We start from the raw sequence: 17889 nt of genomic DNA, 5'->3' as shown, positions 1-17889 counted from the left end.
TTTACCCATCACTGGGGGTGCAGGAAGGCGTCCTGGGAGCCCTGTGAGCAGTGGGGGGGCAGTGAGCGGTAAAAGCTCAGAGAAGCCTCTTTTTCCAAAGGCTGCCAAGAGTTGTTTGCGTCGTGAGTTGAAGCCTGGGAAACAGGACAGTGCTGACGGCTTCAAGGCCAGCCATCTGCTGCAGAGGGAGATACGTGCTGCAGAGCTGTCTGGGAACTCTGAGATAAGTCCAGTCTTCAGAGGAACGCAGGAAGTTGTGGTTACGGACGCTGCCAAGGACAGGTGCAGCCAGACGTTTGTTGGCATGGCAACGCTACAGAGCAATGCCAGCAGGGACACAACTGTGAAGTGGGTGCTGGACTCAGGAGCGAGTCATCACCTGATAACGCCATCTGCTGGGGAGCTGCGGAATTGCAGGGCTGTTTTGGCTGGAACGACTTGTAAATTAGCTGACGGGGAAAAACGAAATGTATCTAAAGTCGCAAATGTATATGTTTCTGTTTTGCAGGCGGAGCTGGAGTGCTTCATTGTACCAGGGATGAAGTGTTGCCTGTTATCGGTTTCTGCTCTGGCGAAACAGGGATACAAAATTTGTTTTGAAAATAATACCTGTTCCATTTTCAGAGGGGGGAGGCAACTTGTCAACGTGGAGAGCAAGGACAATCTCTTTGTTCTGGAAACACCTCTGGAGGGTGGGGGGAATGCAGGGAAAGCACAGGCGCAGTGTGCTAGTGTTCCCAGCCATGATTCATGTGTTCATGTATGGCACAAGAGAATGTCTCATGCTTGTCTGGAGGATGTTAAGAGGCTGCCAGGCTGCACCGAAGGTTGTAAAATCACGCCATGTGAGGGATCCCTAGTGTGCAGGGCATGCAGCAAGGTAAAAAGGTGCAGGTTTCCCGGGGTAAAGAGGGTAACCACAAAACCTTTTGAGTTGATTCACACAGACCTTACAGGACCAATGAAGTGTGAGAGTCTGGGTGGGGCCAGATATCTGCTATTGATATCGGATGATTTTACGCAGAATTTATGGTCTTTTTCTCTCAGGTCACAGAGAGAGGCGGCGCAACTCATCCAGGATTGGGTTGCGGAGGTGGAACTAAGGTTCTCCACCAAGGTGCAAGAGTTCAGGAGCGACCGTGGGTCACAGTTCACTGGGTCTGCTCTGAAGGAGTTCTTCAAGGAAAAGGGAATTCGTCACCAGGTGACGGGTGCAAAGTCTCCTCAAGAGAGAGGCGTGGCAGAGCACAGGAGTGAAGCACTGGCTGAAGCTGTCAGGGTTTTACTGTGTGACTCTGGGCTGCCTCAGAGCTTTTGGAGTGAGGCTGGGAAGTTTGCCAGCTTTGTTTTTAACAGGTCCTACAATCACGATGTAGGTGACACACCGTATTTTCTGTTGCACAAGAGGAAGCCACAGGTGCATTTCTTCCGTTCGTTTGGTTCCAAGGCTTCAGTGCCAATACCAACAGCGCAACGGAAGGAGGGTGGTCCTAGGTACCAGGACATGATCTTCTGTGGGTATGATCCTGCAACAAATGGGTGGAAGTTTGCATACCCGGAGGGTGATCAGACCACGCTGCTGGTCAGCAAGCATGCTGAGTTCTTTGAGCAGGATGGTTGGTCACAGCCTAGGTATGGTTCTGATTTTCTCTCAGAATGCTTGTCCGATTCTGAGGGGGAGGAAAGGGAGGAAGAAAGGGAGGAAGGAGAGGCAGAGGCGGAGCCTGTTGCTGAAGACCAGGTTGCTGATGATGGTCAAGCACAGGGGTGGGTTTCTCCACAGGTTAAGAGAGAACCCAAGAGTGAGCCTTCATCTCCTGTTAGCCAAGTGCAGGAAGCCCGAAGACGCAGCAAGTCAGAGGGGGAGTCTTCTGAGCTTGCTGGAGACACACTTGCTGACCCCAGTGGGTCAGGAGGAGCGCCCGAGGTTGTGCCCCGGCGGTCAACTCGGACCACAAAGGGGATTCCACCGGAGAGGTTTCAGGTCACCAGTGCATGGGTTGGTTTCGCACAGTGTGATTCTGGGAGTGTGGAAGGGATTCAACAATTGCCTGGGATAGATGCCAGTGGGAGGCAAAAGGCAATGGGAGGTGAGTTGAACTCAAAGAGTTCTGTAAATAGGGGTTCACAGTTTCCCTCAGGATTCGTGACGAGAGGGGGTGTTGATGGTTTCAGAACTCACAGAGTTAAAGAGTTCTGGTGACGTCTCTTTCCTGAGGCGTGGTTAGAAACACTTAAGGGAGGGGTTTGACTCTAAGTGTTTCAGTCTGACTCTCGGACGCGATGCGAAAGGGAGAATGTGTCAGTTCTCGCCAGGTCTGAATTTATGATGTTATTCTTCATGATTAAACGCAAGAGTAGATAAGGACTGCCTTGTGTCTGCTCTGATTTATTCCACACGTGCTGCACTTTGCTTCTCACCGCTGTGTTTCGCTCTGCTACCGGCAAGAGAAAGAGGCCTGTGGAGGACTTTTGCAGGAGGCACGGATAGCTTGCAGAGTTTCGCAACGGAAGTGTGCCAGGCTCCATGTTCAGTCTCTGTATACACTCTTGTCCGGTGTAATCCGAAGAATATATATATCAGGGCTTAAATTTCACTCTTTGGCTTTTCAAACCAGATCTCAGAGGTTTAATGACATCCTATACAGATGGATGAAGACTTGTGGGTCCAGTGACCATTTAAAACCAGTATACTTGAAGGAGCGTCTTCACCCCCATCGTTTTGCCTGGACACTGAGGTCCATCTCCGAGGGCTTTCTGGCAGTCCCCTCACTGCAAGAAGCGAAGTTACAGGAAACCAGGCAGAGGGCCTTCTTGGTAGTGGCGCTCGCCCTGTGGAACGCCCTCCCACCAGATGTCAAGGAAATAAACAACTATCTGACTTTTAGAAGACATCTGAAGGCAGCCCTGTTTAGGGAAGCTTTTAATGTTTGGTGTTTATCAAGACGTGAGCGCAACAGCACTCTCCCCAATTGTGATTCTGGGCAACTGGTCACAACCATCGCAGCTAGCAGCCACGGGCAGCGTTATCCTCCATGAATTTGTCCAAACTGGTTATTATATAAAAATAATGATAAAAGGTGAGAGAAGCTGCAGAAAGAACCAGGTTCTAGTGCACCAAAACTGTGGTTCCGAAAGCATTCCTTAGTTTCAGTTCCATCACATAGTTTTCCTTGCGTTGTCGAGATCTACTGTACAAAAGTAACAAAATTTATTGCTTCAGAAATAGCCATTCACTTCTTGGGGACATGGCCTCTTCTTCTCCTCCCTTTAGTGGAGATTGCAAACTATAAGATACTGTGTGGCTCCCATGTCACATCCCTTTTCCTTTATTGCAATGTCTTCAAAATAGGGTACAAGATTTAAAGTTCTCCAGAACACTTCGTTGGGCTAGATGGTAAACAAAACAAAACAAAGCAGAGGGGAGGGAAAATGTTGACAAATATGAAAATCCTCATGACAGTTCATCAGTGCTATAGTGCAACTTTCTCCCAATATACACATTTAATATCTAATTTTGACTAATATACAGATTTTGCAAGCAATTTCCCCAATATAATGCAGTTGTTATGTTAAGTTCACTAATTTTATGCACATTTCCCCATAATACATACATTTTGTATGCACTGTTTGGCTGAAGAGCTGGAACAGAAAATTTGGAGAAGTGTGAATATCAGGAGGTAGCTGGAATTAGTTCAAAAAGTGTGAAGCAGTTTCTCATTAAGATGCAAAGAAAATAGAGTTTCTTCCCAATGCGGAGCAGGTTTTATTGTATTTTATTGTAACCCACTTTGATGGAATCTACACACATATAAAAAAAACGCTGTGAAAATGCTTTTTTAAAAAACGTTTTGAAAAAGACATTGAATTTGGCATAGCTCACTGTCGCCAACTAGTGTCACATTTGTATACTGCACTTTACAAGACATTTAAAATGTTTTATTTGCAGCTGTATAGCTGAGTCCCAAGTGTTTCATTTTGAAACAAAAAAAAGGGCGTATATATATTTAAAATAAGTAAATATAAGATGTTAACGGATCATCTTTTGTAATAAAGTCGTACCTTGGTTTTCGAACAGCTTAATTCTTGAATGTTTTGGCTCCTGAATGCTGCAAAATCAGAAGTAACTGTTCCTGTTTGTGAACTATTTTTGGAAGCCGAACATCCGACGTGGCTTCCATGGCTTCCAATTGGCTGCAGGAGCCTCCTACAGCCAATCAGAAGCCGCGCTTTGGTTTCCAAATGTTTTGGAAGTCGAACAGACTTCCAGAACGGATTCCGTTCGACTCCCAAGGTACCACTGTTAATACTACAGTATATTTATTTAATTAAAGCATTTGAACACCACCTTCCATGCACCATCCCATAGTAGAACAGAAATTAACAATAACAACTGAAATGCTGTAAAATGATTGAAACATCTACAAAACAGTAAAAACACAGCAGGACAATAAAATATCTCTACAGAATGCCTCTATTGGTATGTGTTCACCCTACAGAAGTTTGCTGGATCAACCTTAAAAAACCAAAAAAGCAACACCTTGCATTGTGCACAGTTACATTTGGCAGTCACATTATCTAAATTCTTAAGGAACGCATTTGTGGTTTGCAATCTCTCAGAAGCTTGTTTACTGCCTTAATGTCGCTTGAATGAGGGAGTGGTTGTCAGTGTTTGTAAAAAGCAAAAAAAGGAGGAAAAGGTTCTGACCTCCCTTTGTCTCCTCAGCCTGGTCCTCGGACCCTTGTCGGCACAAAAAGAGTCCACGAGAATATCCTTGCAGAGTTTTATTCTTAAAAGTCTTTGTGCAAAACACGACTGAATAACTATACACACCAGCACTAACCAACCAACCCAACCTCCAGACACCAGCCTCAGCACAAACTAACATTTCTCACTTTATATATACAACTTGGTGCAGACCGCTGAGTCATGCTGACCCAGCTTTATTCGCATTAATGAAACAGCGGCCATTTTAGCCGTGACAGTGGTGACCTCAAAGACTGAAGTAAAAACATCAGGTCATTCTGTACTCTTGCAAAAAAGAGCAAGGGCATAGGTATGTTAGCTTTGGAAAGGGATCACAGAAGAGCGATTACACCGTCATTGACAGGTATAATAATAATAATAATAATAATAATAATAATAATAATAATAATAAATTTTATTTATATCCCGCCCTCCCCAGCCGAAGCCGGGCTCAGGGCGGCTAACAACAATAAAACAGTACAACAGTACAACAGAACACAACACAAATCATTCATTATAAAATTAATTCAAATCAAACCAATGGCAACCATTGGGCCAGAGCTCCGCAAAGATTGCCGAAGGAGGGAGTCAGGCTGCGCCCTGGCCAAAGGCCTGGTGGAACAGCTCTGTCTTGCAGGCCCTGCGGAAAGATGTCAAGTCCCGCAGGGCCCTAGTCTCTTGTGACAGAGCGTTCCACCAGATCGGAGCCACGGCCGAAAAAGCCCTGGCTCTAGTTGAGGCCAGCCTAACCTCTCTGTGGCCTGGGACCTTCAAGATGTTTTTATTTGAAGACCGTAAGTTTCTCTGTGGGGCATACCAGGAGAGGCGGTCCCGTAGGTACGAGGGTCCTAGGCCGTATAGGGCTTTAAAGGTTAAAACCAGCACCTTAAACCTAATCCTGTACTCCACCGGGAGCCAGTGCAGCTGGTATAGCACCGGGTGAATGTGATCTCGCAGCGAAGACCCCGTAAGGAGTCTCGCTGCAGCATTCTGCACCCGCTGGAGTTTCTGGGTCAGTCTCAAGGGCAGCCCCACGTAGAGCGAGTTACAATAATCCAGTCTGGAGGTGACCGTCGCGTGGATCACAGTGGCTAGGTCAGGGCGAGAGAGGTAAGGAGCCAACTGCTTAGCTTGGCGGAGATGGAAAAATGCCACCTTTGTTATAGCTGCAATCTGCGCCTCCATGGAAAGGGAGGTGTCGAAGATTACACCATTTAAGGTAACGTATTTCAATAAAAGGGACGCGGGTGGCGCTGTGGGTAAAACCTCAGCACCTAGGACTTGCCGATCGCATGGTCGGCGGTTCGAATCCCCACGGCGGGGTGCACTCCTGTCGTTCGGTCCCAGCGCCTGCCAACCTAGCAGTTTGAAAGCACCTCCGGGTGCAAGTAGATAAATAGGGACTGCTTACCAGCGGGAAGGTAAACGGCGTTTCCGTGTGCTGCGCTGGCTCGCCAGATGCAGCTTGTCACGCTGGCCACGTGACCCAGAAGTGTCTGCGGACAGCGCTGGCTCCCAGCATATAGAGTGAGATGAGCGCACAACCCTAGAGTCTGGCAAGACTGGCCTGAACGGGCAGGGGTACCTTTACCTTTACCTTTACTATTTCAATAAAACATGCTTTATTATTAATAATAATAATAGTAACAACAACAACAACAATAATAATAATAATATTTTTTATGGCAACAGCACATAGACTTGTAGTCTCCCATAGCTGATCTATGCCATCAAGAAGGTAGAAGGAACCTGGAAACTTAGGAGTGTTGCAGCATTATTATTTTTTAATAAATAAGAATAATACTTTATTACCCACCCTTCACCATAAGTAAGTAAATAAGCTTTATTGTAGTAGCCAAAGGCCATGACAAATCCATACAAGCACTGTCAGGAAAAGAAATATCTATTTAACTATATATAAAAAGCAGAGCCGCTGCCTAAGCCATCAAAATCATAAAAATGCAGATGCACGTGTAAATTGTGGGACTCCACATGACATACAATGTTTTCCTATTTAGACCTCTGAATCTCCCTTACAATTTACTGTAATTTCGTCCAGGTTCTTCTTCCTAATCTTTCTGGCCATAAGGTCTCAGGGCAAATTACAACGATTTAAAAACACACTATCAAGAGCAGTTAATGTGGGGATGTTGAGGGAGGCAGGAGAGGATATATTATTTTATTATATCCTTCCTAACCTGCGTCAGATAGTTCTATAACTTAGCAGAGTTGTTAAATTACACAGTGGTTAGCTAGTTGGAGGCTCATCCGAGCCTCACTATTTAGGATTCCTGGTTTCCCTTTTTATATCCCCCCTAAAAGAATAGACACGACCATCTGCTTAAAGTTAACATAAAACTAGTTTACTTACAATCATCCAGTTCACAATAAGATCCCTGAAGGCAGACTTAATTTACAGAACTCAATAAACACATGGTAAACTATTCATTGTATCAAATTTCAACAGAAGTAACTCATAAAGTTCAACAAATGAACAAAGCAGAAGACCCAGTGGATCAGATCATTCTCTAGTCAGTTCATGCATAAGGTCCAGCCGTGTAATGGTGTCTATTCCACCTTTCTCTTCATAAAGTCCAAACAATCCACATAAAAGGTTGTCCATGAGTTACTTCTGTTGACATTTGATACAATGAATAGTATACCTTATTTATCTTGTGTGTATATTGAGGATGCGTTACGTGACCATAGGTTTGCCTGTTGTTTTGTTAATTTACAGAACAACATATAACTATGTGAATTATCCCATAAGGGAAATAGTCTCAAGTGACTGAGACTCAGCAGTCACTTTTCCTAAATCTTGGGAAAACGAAAAGGAGAAGAAGAGCAGAAAATGGAGACCGTTTGCTCCTCTGTCCAAGAACAGGCCACACCCACATTAAGTCACATGCAAAGGAAGTCTGTCCCAGCTCAGGAGGAACTAGCAAGTTTTCTCCTGAGTGATACAAAGCGTTCCCCAGCGTGTGTATTGTAGGAATGTTGTATTTGACTGCAATACGTTTTTACACCCCACAGTTAAAATAGATTACAATCAAGAGAATAGGCTGGGCCCTACATATATTTATGTAGCTCAGGTGTCAAAAGGCCAAGGAAAAGAGGTGCATCTGGGATGTAGAAGAGAAGGAAATGCTCTGGGTTTGGTATACACCTTGGCTCTTTTGAGGAAGCGGCTGGACGTGGATCCGTGTTTATCACCAGCCCTTTTCTGACAGAAGCAATTATGGTCCCTCTTCTGGAGCAACTGAAGGAATATAATAAGGAGGGCTGCGAAAACAAAGCAGGCTGCACCCTCAGTAACCTGTTTGCTCAAGCAGAAGCAAACTGAGGTAGAGCGTTTGGTTCTTGCCGGCTTTTGTGTATCCTCAGGCTTTGGGCAGGAAAACAGTCACCTTCGCCAACCAATTGCCCTCAGGTGCTTTTTTACTACAGCTCCCAATGGCTGATGGGAGTGGTAGTCCAAAACACCTGAGGGCACCAGATTGCCTCATACAGCACCAGTTCTTCTTCAATTCTTTGAAAAAGAGCAGCAGGAAACATTCAGGCTGATTCAGAACATCTCCAAGTCGCATCTTTGTTTGTCATCTGTGGAGAATTTCAGCATGAGTAAGATTTTTATGTAACTGATCTCATTTGCAACTCAGTCTCCACCCCCACCTCCCTAATGCTCTCTGGTCTTCTCAACCACCCCATGAGATAAGACCTACCCGAGATCTAGTAACTTGCACAAAGTGTTATTATACTGTTGCACGTCACCCCAATCTTAAAGTGGTGTGATATTCCAGGGGTTCCAGGCACTTACCCAGGGTTCGTGTTTCCTTTGGAATGAGGCACAGGGGAGACTATGGTGTCTTTATGCTATATGGTTTATTTACACACATATACAGCTTGAGCGGTTCACAACATGAACACCCCAAGAGGGCCTGCTTCTCTCATAGCCACAGCCTTGGATTCAAACAGAAATCAAACATTCCTCTGCCTCCCTTGTTTCCTAGCTTTCTGCTTTACTTCTAGCTCATATCACTCCAAATTCTCTATTCTCAACCCTGGTTTTGTCTTAATTCTAACTAACCATTTGCCGTCTTTCACAGCACCCCTTCTTTGTTCCCTTAATGGCCCATCACCCAGGCCATCACCTCAACAAGAAGCTAGCCTGGCTTATATTTTAACACAGGGGTCAGCAACCCTTTTCATCTGTGGGCCAGTCCACCATCCTTCAGACCATGTGGTGGGCCGGACTATATTTTGGAAAAAAATATGAGCAAATTCCTATGCCCCACAAATAAACCAGAGATGCATTTTAAATAAAAGGACACATTCTACTCATGTAAAAACACGCTGATTCCCAGACTGTCCGTAGGGCTAGATTGAGAAGGCGATTGGGCCGCATCCAGGCCAGGGGCCTTAGGTTGCCTACCCCTGTTTTAACAATTGGTGGATCCAGGAGTTAGAAGGATTTTGGCATACAGCTTACTCTCTCCTCCAAACTCATAACAATACTTACTTACTTCACCAAAGCTTTATTAGGCATTATAAATGTTGTTGTTGTTTAGTCGTTTAGTCATCTCCACCATAAAACATCATAAAGCATCCATATATAAAATTTTAAAATATATGCCAAAAAAACCCAGCCATGTAAAACATATACAGTGGACCCTTTGGATACGGACCTAATTTGTTCCAAGGATCTGTACGTACCCCAAAAAGTCTGGATCTAAAACAGCCACTTCTGTGCAAAAAACTCAGCCACCCTTGCAGTTACTTCCAGGTTAAGGTCAGAGAGATAGAATCTGATATTTTCAGTGGGTTGTGATGTTAGACTACCCAAAAAAGGGGGAAGTACATGTTAGTGTAGCTGGTTGTACAATGGACAGTAGACAATGTCCAGCACATTCAAAGAACATCCACAATGTCTGTCATTTCTGGGGATGTTTAAATATCTGCCCTTGATGAAAGCTGAAGGGAAAATGTTCAGTCAGGCTATCATAAAGGCCCTGCATTGCACTGGAATTATTAATTTTGAGATATAAGTGACCCTGTTATCTGCTGTATTTAAACCATAGAACTTGGGGAAGCAAATTTTATTTACAGCTGACTCGATGTTTTGTTTTTAATGGCCCTTAATCTGGTTTGAATATTGTGATAAATATATTGCTCACTTGAATTAAACAAGTGTTCCAAGTCAATACCAATAGATCTGATTTTGCTATGTAAGTGTTGGAACCATCTGGATTTATAAGAGTCCTTAAGTAAGTCGGAGAGGAGACTCGAAGGTTGGCACCGAAAATGGCAAAGCAACCAGTGTTTTATAGTGCTGGCCCGCACCCAATACTCCATACTTATAACAATATATATTATTTCCCTGCTCAATCGGTTTCCTGTCTCCTTCTTCCCCCAGGCAGCATTTTGGGGCCACTCTACACACTAAATTATGCCCACTGGGCTATTTTATGTGGTGCCCCCCAACCCAGATTTTCCCCTCTTAAATATTTTGGTACTTCTGCAAAACGTGGGGTTTTCTAGGGTGGCCAGTTATTCCTCACCAGAGAGAGAGAGAGAGAGAGAAAGTGAGAGAGAAATTGCATGTGCTAATTTCATGGATAGAAGCAAATTTAGAAATATGGACTGATCCCATGTTTTTCCACCACCTAGTGGTGCAACAATAATACTGCTAGCACATTTTCAAAGCTAAGCAGGGCCCAGTATGGTTTCAAATTGGATGGGAGACCACATGTTGAGATTCTTGCATTGCAGAGGGTCCTTTGCAACCCTACAATTCTATGATTCCCTTAAATAAGGACAAATGTATGTTTGTCAGAAGTGGCTCGCTTAATGATCTCCTGCAATGATTTTGCAAAGTTTTTTGCAGATAAAGTCGCTCAGATTCGGGAAGAGGTAGACGCCACTGTGGGAGCAGGGCCGGGGCGGGAGAGTGCTAGAGTCCTGTCTAGTCAAATTGCGTGGGATCAATTCCAATCTGTTACCTCCGAGGATGTGGACAGGCTGCTTGGACGAGTGAAACCAACCACCTGTCTCCTTGATCCTTGCCCATCCTGGCTTATAAAAGCTAGCCGGGAAGGGCTGGGCGATGGGCTTCGTGGGGTGGTGAATGCTTCCCTCCGTGAGGGAGCCTTCCCAGACCCGCTGAAAGAGGCGGTTATTAAACCGCTTCTTAAAAAACCATCTTTAGATGCGGCCACGATGGCCAACTATCGCCCAGTCTCAAATCTTCCATTCTTGGGCAAGGTGATTGAGCGAGTGGTTGCTGAACAACTCCAGGCACGCCTGGAAGAAGCGGACCATTTGGATCCCTTCCAATCGGGATTCAGGCCTCATCACGGGACTGAAACTGCCTTGGTCGCACTGGTTGATGATCTCCGGCGGGCTAGGGACAAAGGTGAGAGCTGTTTCCTAGTTCTGCTGGATCTCTCAGCGGCGTTTGATACCATCGACCATAACATCCTTCTGGACCGTCTTGAGGGGCTGGGAGCTGGGGGCAGTGTCATACAGTGGTTCCGCTCCTTCCTCCTGGGCCGTGTTCAGAAAGTGGTGGCGGGGGATGAGTGTTCAGACCCCTGGGCTCTCACTTGTGGGGTGCCTCAGGGTTCTGTCCTCTCCCCCATGCTTTTCAACATCTACATGCAGCCGCTGGGAGAGATCATCAGGGGGTTTGGGCTGGGTGTTCATCAGTATGCGGATGATACCCAACTCTACCTCTCTTTCAAATCAGAACCAGTGAAGGCGGTGACGGTCCTGTGTGAGTGTCTGGAGGCGGTTGGAGGATGGATGGCGGCAAACAGATTGAGATTGAATCCTGAGAAGACAGAAGTACTGTTTCTGGGGGACAGGAGGCGGGCAGGTGTGGGGGATTCCCTGGTCCTGAATGGGGTAACCGTGCCCCTGAAGGACCAGGTGCGCAGCCTGGGAGTCATTTTGGACTCACAGCTGTCCATGGAGGCACAGGTTAAATCCGTGTCCAGGGCAGCTGTGTACCAGCTCCATCTGGTACGTAGGCTGAGACCCTATCTGCCCGCGGACTGCCTTGCCAGAGTGGTGCATGCTCTGGTTATCTCCCGCTTGGACTACTGCAATGCGCTCTACGTGGGGCTACCTTTGAAGGTGACCCGGAAACTACAACTAATCCAGAATGCAGCAGCCAGACTGGTGACTGGGAACGGCCGCCGAGACCATATAACACCGGTCTTGAAAGACCTACATTGGCTCCCAGTACGTTTCCGAGCACAATTCAAAGTGTTGGTGCTGACCTTTAAAGCCCTAAATGGCCTCGGTCCAGTATACCTGAAGGAGCGTCTCCACCTCCATCGTTCTACCCGGACACTGAGGTCCAGCACCGAGGGCCTTCTGGCAGTTCCCTCACTACGAGAAGCCAAGTTACAGGGAACCAGGCAGAGGGCCTTCTCGGTAGTGGCGCCCTCCCTGTGGAACGCCCTCCCACCAGATGTCAAAGAGAACAACAACTACCAGACTTTTAGAAGACATCTGAAGGCAGCCCTGTTTAGGGAAGCTTTTAATGTTTGATGTATCATTGTATTTTAATATTCTTTTGGAAGCCGCCCAGAGTGGCTGGGGAAACCTAGCCAGATGGGCGGGGTATAAATAATAAATTATTATTATTATTATATTATTATAATGCAGTAGAACTGTGTTAGCTTCCGAAAAGGTGGGTTGCTGAGAAAGGGAGAGGGGGATTTGCATGGTGTGCTGGATTAGCTCCTGCCAGTGTTTGCACCATGCTAACCTCCCTGTTGCCTTGCCCCTCTCCTTACGCCTCCCAGTAAGTAACAAGGACCCACCTTCTGAGAAGCTAGTATAGCAGCTCCATGCTCTCTGGCGCGCTGCTTCTGTCTCCATCTGAATCAAAAAACTGAAATCAAAACTACTCGCCCTCCATCTATGAAAAGTGGACAGTCTTTCTAGCCAGCATGCTAGAAATCTTACATTAAAGTTGTGGTTTTTTAATGCCGCTTTCTGACCATAAGCCCACCCCCACCCCACCCCAACAGCGCTGGAGTGAATGGATGTGCTTTTGAGCTTTCGTTTCTATTCTCAGCAAATAATCGTCGAAGTGACGCTTCTCGCCATCTGCCATCCCTTCCCCTTTCTTCCTCTGGCAACCCTAATTAAAGCATCACATTAGCCAAAGGTGTTCTAGGGGCTGTGGGGGCTTTGATGGAATATGTGATGTTGTCAGCACAACTTCCATGAGCCGCTGGGAAGAGGTTGAAAAAGGAAAGCGTAGGCTGGGTTGAAAAGGAAAAGGGCTGAGGATTTGGAAAGATTGCCTTTCATTGTTTTTAAAGGTGTCATCCTCTTTCAAAGCACTGCTCAGCATTCTTTCTCTTCTTGAAAGGAGCATTGCTGCCATGCTGTCTGAGTCGCATTTTGTTACAATCCTCTGTTCTCTCCCCTTTCCTTTGCTTCTGGTAAGTCAAACTAGGAGGAGTCAGAATCCTGTTACATATCAGACAGGTGCTGTTTTTATTGTCTTTTTGGTGCATGTTGACGACCTTCAAGAAGACTTCAAAGTGGAGATTTATAGCCTAATTGGCATTCAATTTTATTTTATTTTAAATATCATTTTATATACCTGACTGTTTTTATATATGTAATTGTTTTCATTTTTTCGTTTTAATTGTTTTATATCTGTGATTGTTTGACTATTGTTTTTTAAATTCCTCCCCGCAAAATTTTTAATATCACACTTACAACAACACAACACACCAACAACACCATTCTTGTGGCTCAAATAATGGTCCTATATTATAGTCCAAAAAGTCATTCTATATATTACTACAGGATTTTGATGGATTATGCTTCCTGTCCTCTCGCTGCATATGGTCCAATAATCATAGAATCATAGAACTGTAGCGTTGGAAGGGTCCACAAGGATCATCTAGTTCATGGGTAGGTAAACTTAGGCCCGGGGGCCGGATCCGGCCCAATCACCTTCTAAATCCAGCCTGCAGATGGTCTGGGAATCAGCGTGTTTTTACATGAGTAGAATGTGTCCTTTTATTTAAAATGCATCTCTGGGTTCTTTGTGGGGCATAGGAATTCGTTCATATTTTTTTCCAAAATATGGTCCAGTCCACCACATGGTCTGAGGGAGAGTGGACCGGCCCCCTGCTCAAAAAGTTTGCTGACCCCTGATCTAGTCCAACCCCCTGCGATGCAGGAATTTTTCACACAACGTGGGGCTTGAACCCATGAACCGGAGATTAAGAGTCTCATGCTCTACTGACTGAGCTATCCCAGGTTTAACTTTTATTAAATGTTCTGTATATAGGGTTGTGTCCTACTCAGAGTAGACCCATTGAAATGAACGAGCCTAAGCTATTCCTGTCAATTAACTGCAATAGCTCTACTCTGAGTATGACTAGCATTGAAAACCCTTGGTTTTTATTGTAAGGTGAATATGCTTTGAGATGCTTAACAGGAAGTGATTTGTAAATGTAATATTGCTGCTGCAGCTGCTGCTACTAATTATTATTATTACTGGAGTTCTTGTGAACCTGCATCCTTAGTGCTACCAGCACCATGCTCTAACCAGCTGAGCTAAGCTTATGTAATGCTTTGGACTGTGTTCAACAGCAATAATAATATGATTAGCAATAACAGTATTTATGTATGCAATGCTTTGGAGTGCTCAGACAACTCCACATCTATTGCCTCAGTAATCATTAAACAATCCTGCAAGGTAGGTCAGTCCCCCCCCCCCCCCATATTGCAGGTTGGGGTGGGGAGAATGAAGCTGAGTGGGAGCAGTTTGCTTAAAGCTTCCTAGTAGATTGATGGTCAAGGTGAGATGGGAGCTGGTGGGTTTGCGGTTCACAGCTTTTTCCCTTAGCCACAGCGGCACTTTAGTCCTGCTAATTAACTAACATTATTAATCTATAAATAGTCAAGTAATACCTGCAGCCGTTAGCATCGCTGCCTCCTGTGAAATGCGTTATTTGATTGTCATGTCCTAATGGTTTGCTGAACCTCAAACCATTTGCACATTTACTTTTGTAAGAAGATGCCCACAGCTGTTGGGAAATGCACAGTGTGGGGGAACGGAGATGCCACACAAATATATTTAAGATGGCTTTGGGTGTTAAGAGAATCGGTGACTATTACCATTATCTATCCACAGGGTGTTGTGCAGTTCTGGATTAAACCCTGTGGAGGCCCCTAGGCAGTCAAAATCTCCGGGTTTGGGGGGGGCGGGCTCACAAATTATCTCCTAATACATTTTTGGCATTTCCTTTCAAGATAAAATCAATATTATTTTGATCTGTTGTTGTGGGCCTCCTAAAAGCTCTGGGACCCATAGGTCAGTGCCTACTCTGCCGGTAACCTGCCACTGGTGTTATATAAGTGCTTGAAATTGGGTACCTCGGTGCCTTTGACCCCTGCCCACCAGCCATGCTTGCTAGGGCTTATGGGAGATATAGTTGAGCAACATATGGAAGGCCAAAGTTCCCCCACTCCTGGTCTAAGTTGTTAGGATATAGTTCCGTTCCACCTTAAAAGGGTACAGGCATGACTGTTGGGTGTCACATTCCTGTTTACTTCCAGCACAGATCTGCTGGGAACTTCCATTTGTATATAGGTTTTGTGTTACTGCTGTTTTTCTGGAGATGAAGGGAAGCAGACATGTTTTCCTTTGTTCCTGAACTATGCTGAATAAAATGCTGTACATTATGCTTACACATTTCTCTGTCTGCCTCTTCTTTACACACTCTGATTTACACACTCTGCTGACAGAGCGTGCACGGGTCTCTAAACGTATCGGAGGCTCGTGTTGCTGTTTGATGCTGTTCCAAGGGAGACCAGCTGCCGGCCAGTGGCTGGAGCCAGCTGGGGCCCTGCCTGATGCCTGCCTGATGCCCCCATCTCCTCGGCAGTATCCCAGCACAAGCATCCTGTTTCCCATAGTGGCCAACCAGATGTTTCTCTGAAACACACAAGATTCTTCCATGGCTGCTGTCCTGCAGGATAGCAGTCATGGGAGAGGCTTGTGGGTTTGCTACAAACTGGTATTCAGAGGTACTCTGAATTGCATAGAGTCGTCGTTTCATTTCATTTGCTTTTGTCATTCATTCATTTGCAGGTTCATAAAACGCTCCACAACAAAAAGTTAACAAAGCAATGTACAGAGGTGTCTCATAGAATTGGAAGGGACCACAAGGGTCATCTAGTTAAACCCCCTGCAATGCAGGAATCTTTTGCCGGATGTGAAGTTCGAACCCATGACCCCGAGATTAAGAGTCTCATTCTCTGACTTCTTCACTATACAGCTTCCAGAGAATGCTGAAGACGCACCTTTTCACACTGATGTTTGACACCTGAGGTGTGTGTTTTCAAGACCCACCCTATTCATGTGATTGTCTTTAACTGTTCTTCATTCTGAATGACATATTGTTGTAACCCATCCTGGTGAACAGGGGGTAACCAATGTAATAATGATGATATAAAACAAATTATTCAATGCAAATTTTTGCAAACTCAGCAGACTCACGACTAACAGCCATAGATAGACTTACCGTATATAAATTTGTCCAGTCCCCCTTTAAAGCCATTTAATCTAGTGGCCACCAGCTCATCTTGTGACAGCCAGTGCCATAAATTAATTACGTGTTGCCTCCTTTTGCCTGCCTTGAATCTCCTGCCAATAACTTTATTTTATTTATTCAGAACATTTGTCGGCTACTCAGTTGACAAAGCCCCCTGGGCAGTTCACAGCAAGTTCAAACGGTATACAACTAAAATATTAAAATATGGAAAGAAAACATTAATTAAAACAGGAAGGACGTTTCTCTGAATAACCCCACAGGTCTGAATGTTATGAGGGAAGGAGAGAGAAAAAATGTAGTTGTATATTAGCCTTCTCTACTCCGCACATGATTGTACAAACCTCCATGACGCCTGCCATGATTAGTTGCTTTTCCCACCAAATTAGGAAGACCCAAATTTTCTAACCTTTCCTTATGGAATATGTTATGTACTGAAGTTCTCACCCTGAGCCAGCAGGGGGATACTGTAGATAGTTTTCACTCAGGTCCACATATGCAAATAAGGGATTGAAAGTGACGTTCAGTGATTGGATAGTTACAGAAAGTGGTTACTGTTGCGTTCTAGTGGAGCTCTATATAAGCAGGCTGGCTGAACCCTTCAGTTCTGTTCTGTTCTGACCTGTGAATAAACAAGAGCTGTTTGAAGAATCGCTGTGTCGTCTGATATGTTCACCCACAACTTAACAGAATATGCCACTGCTTAGTGTTTCTGCTTTTTGTACTTGTGCATTGACTGCAAGGGAACTCAGATCCACTTATCAGTGTGGATTTGTCTACTCAGAACATGTTAGCAACACCAACACATAGAGCCCATGCCAACCAGGTAGACAATCGGTGGTTGACCCCATTCCCCCCCCCCCCCGCAATTTTTCTGGTAGCTTCAGTGTTGGCTCGTAAGTCCCAACTTCAACTGACCTGAGGGCCTTTTGCAATGGTGGTCCCTCATCCGTGGACTGCTCTCCCCGCTAAGGTCCACCAGGCGCCATCACAAACATCATTCACCACCAATTTTCCTTTTTCCTTTTGGTGTTTGAAGGACTATGAGTCATTGGCTTTTATTGTTTGTTGCTGCCAAAATATTTGCTCCCTTTGGTTGTCTGTTGCCTGTGGATTTTTTTCCACAAACTGTTATTATTATGCTATTATTATTATTATTATTATTCTTTATTCATGCTTTATTCTCTTAAACATTTTTGTAACTTACTTGGGGTCCTTTTTGTGTAGCGAACTACCAATAAGTTCAACAGTTCATCATTGCCATCATAATCTACACAGATCAGCAGAGAAGTGTTGAATGCTTGTGTATGTCACATGAGGGCATCTGTGAGATAGTATGGAGCAGCTACACTCACTGCTGGTATATGCCCCCCACCCCTGGAATGTTGGTCAAAGATTAATGCAGCCCAAAATAAGAGAGAAAGGGTGAGCTACCCCAATGTAGATAGATTAGGTTGGGGTTAGGGGCCAATTCACACATGTACATTCCTTATTCAATTACTGCAGCATTAAGTGATGACTTGCATCATGTCATAGATGAACAACCACACA

This window comes from Podarcis pityusensis (genome assembly GCF_964106645.2).
Source record: "Podarcis pityusensis genome assembly, chromosome: 4".
Taxonomy (NCBI): Eukaryota; Metazoa; Chordata; class Lepidosauria; order Squamata; family Lacertidae; genus Podarcis; species Podarcis pityusensis.
The sequence above is the reverse complement of the archived record's forward strand: the minus strand, read 5'-3'. Positions refer to the sequence as shown.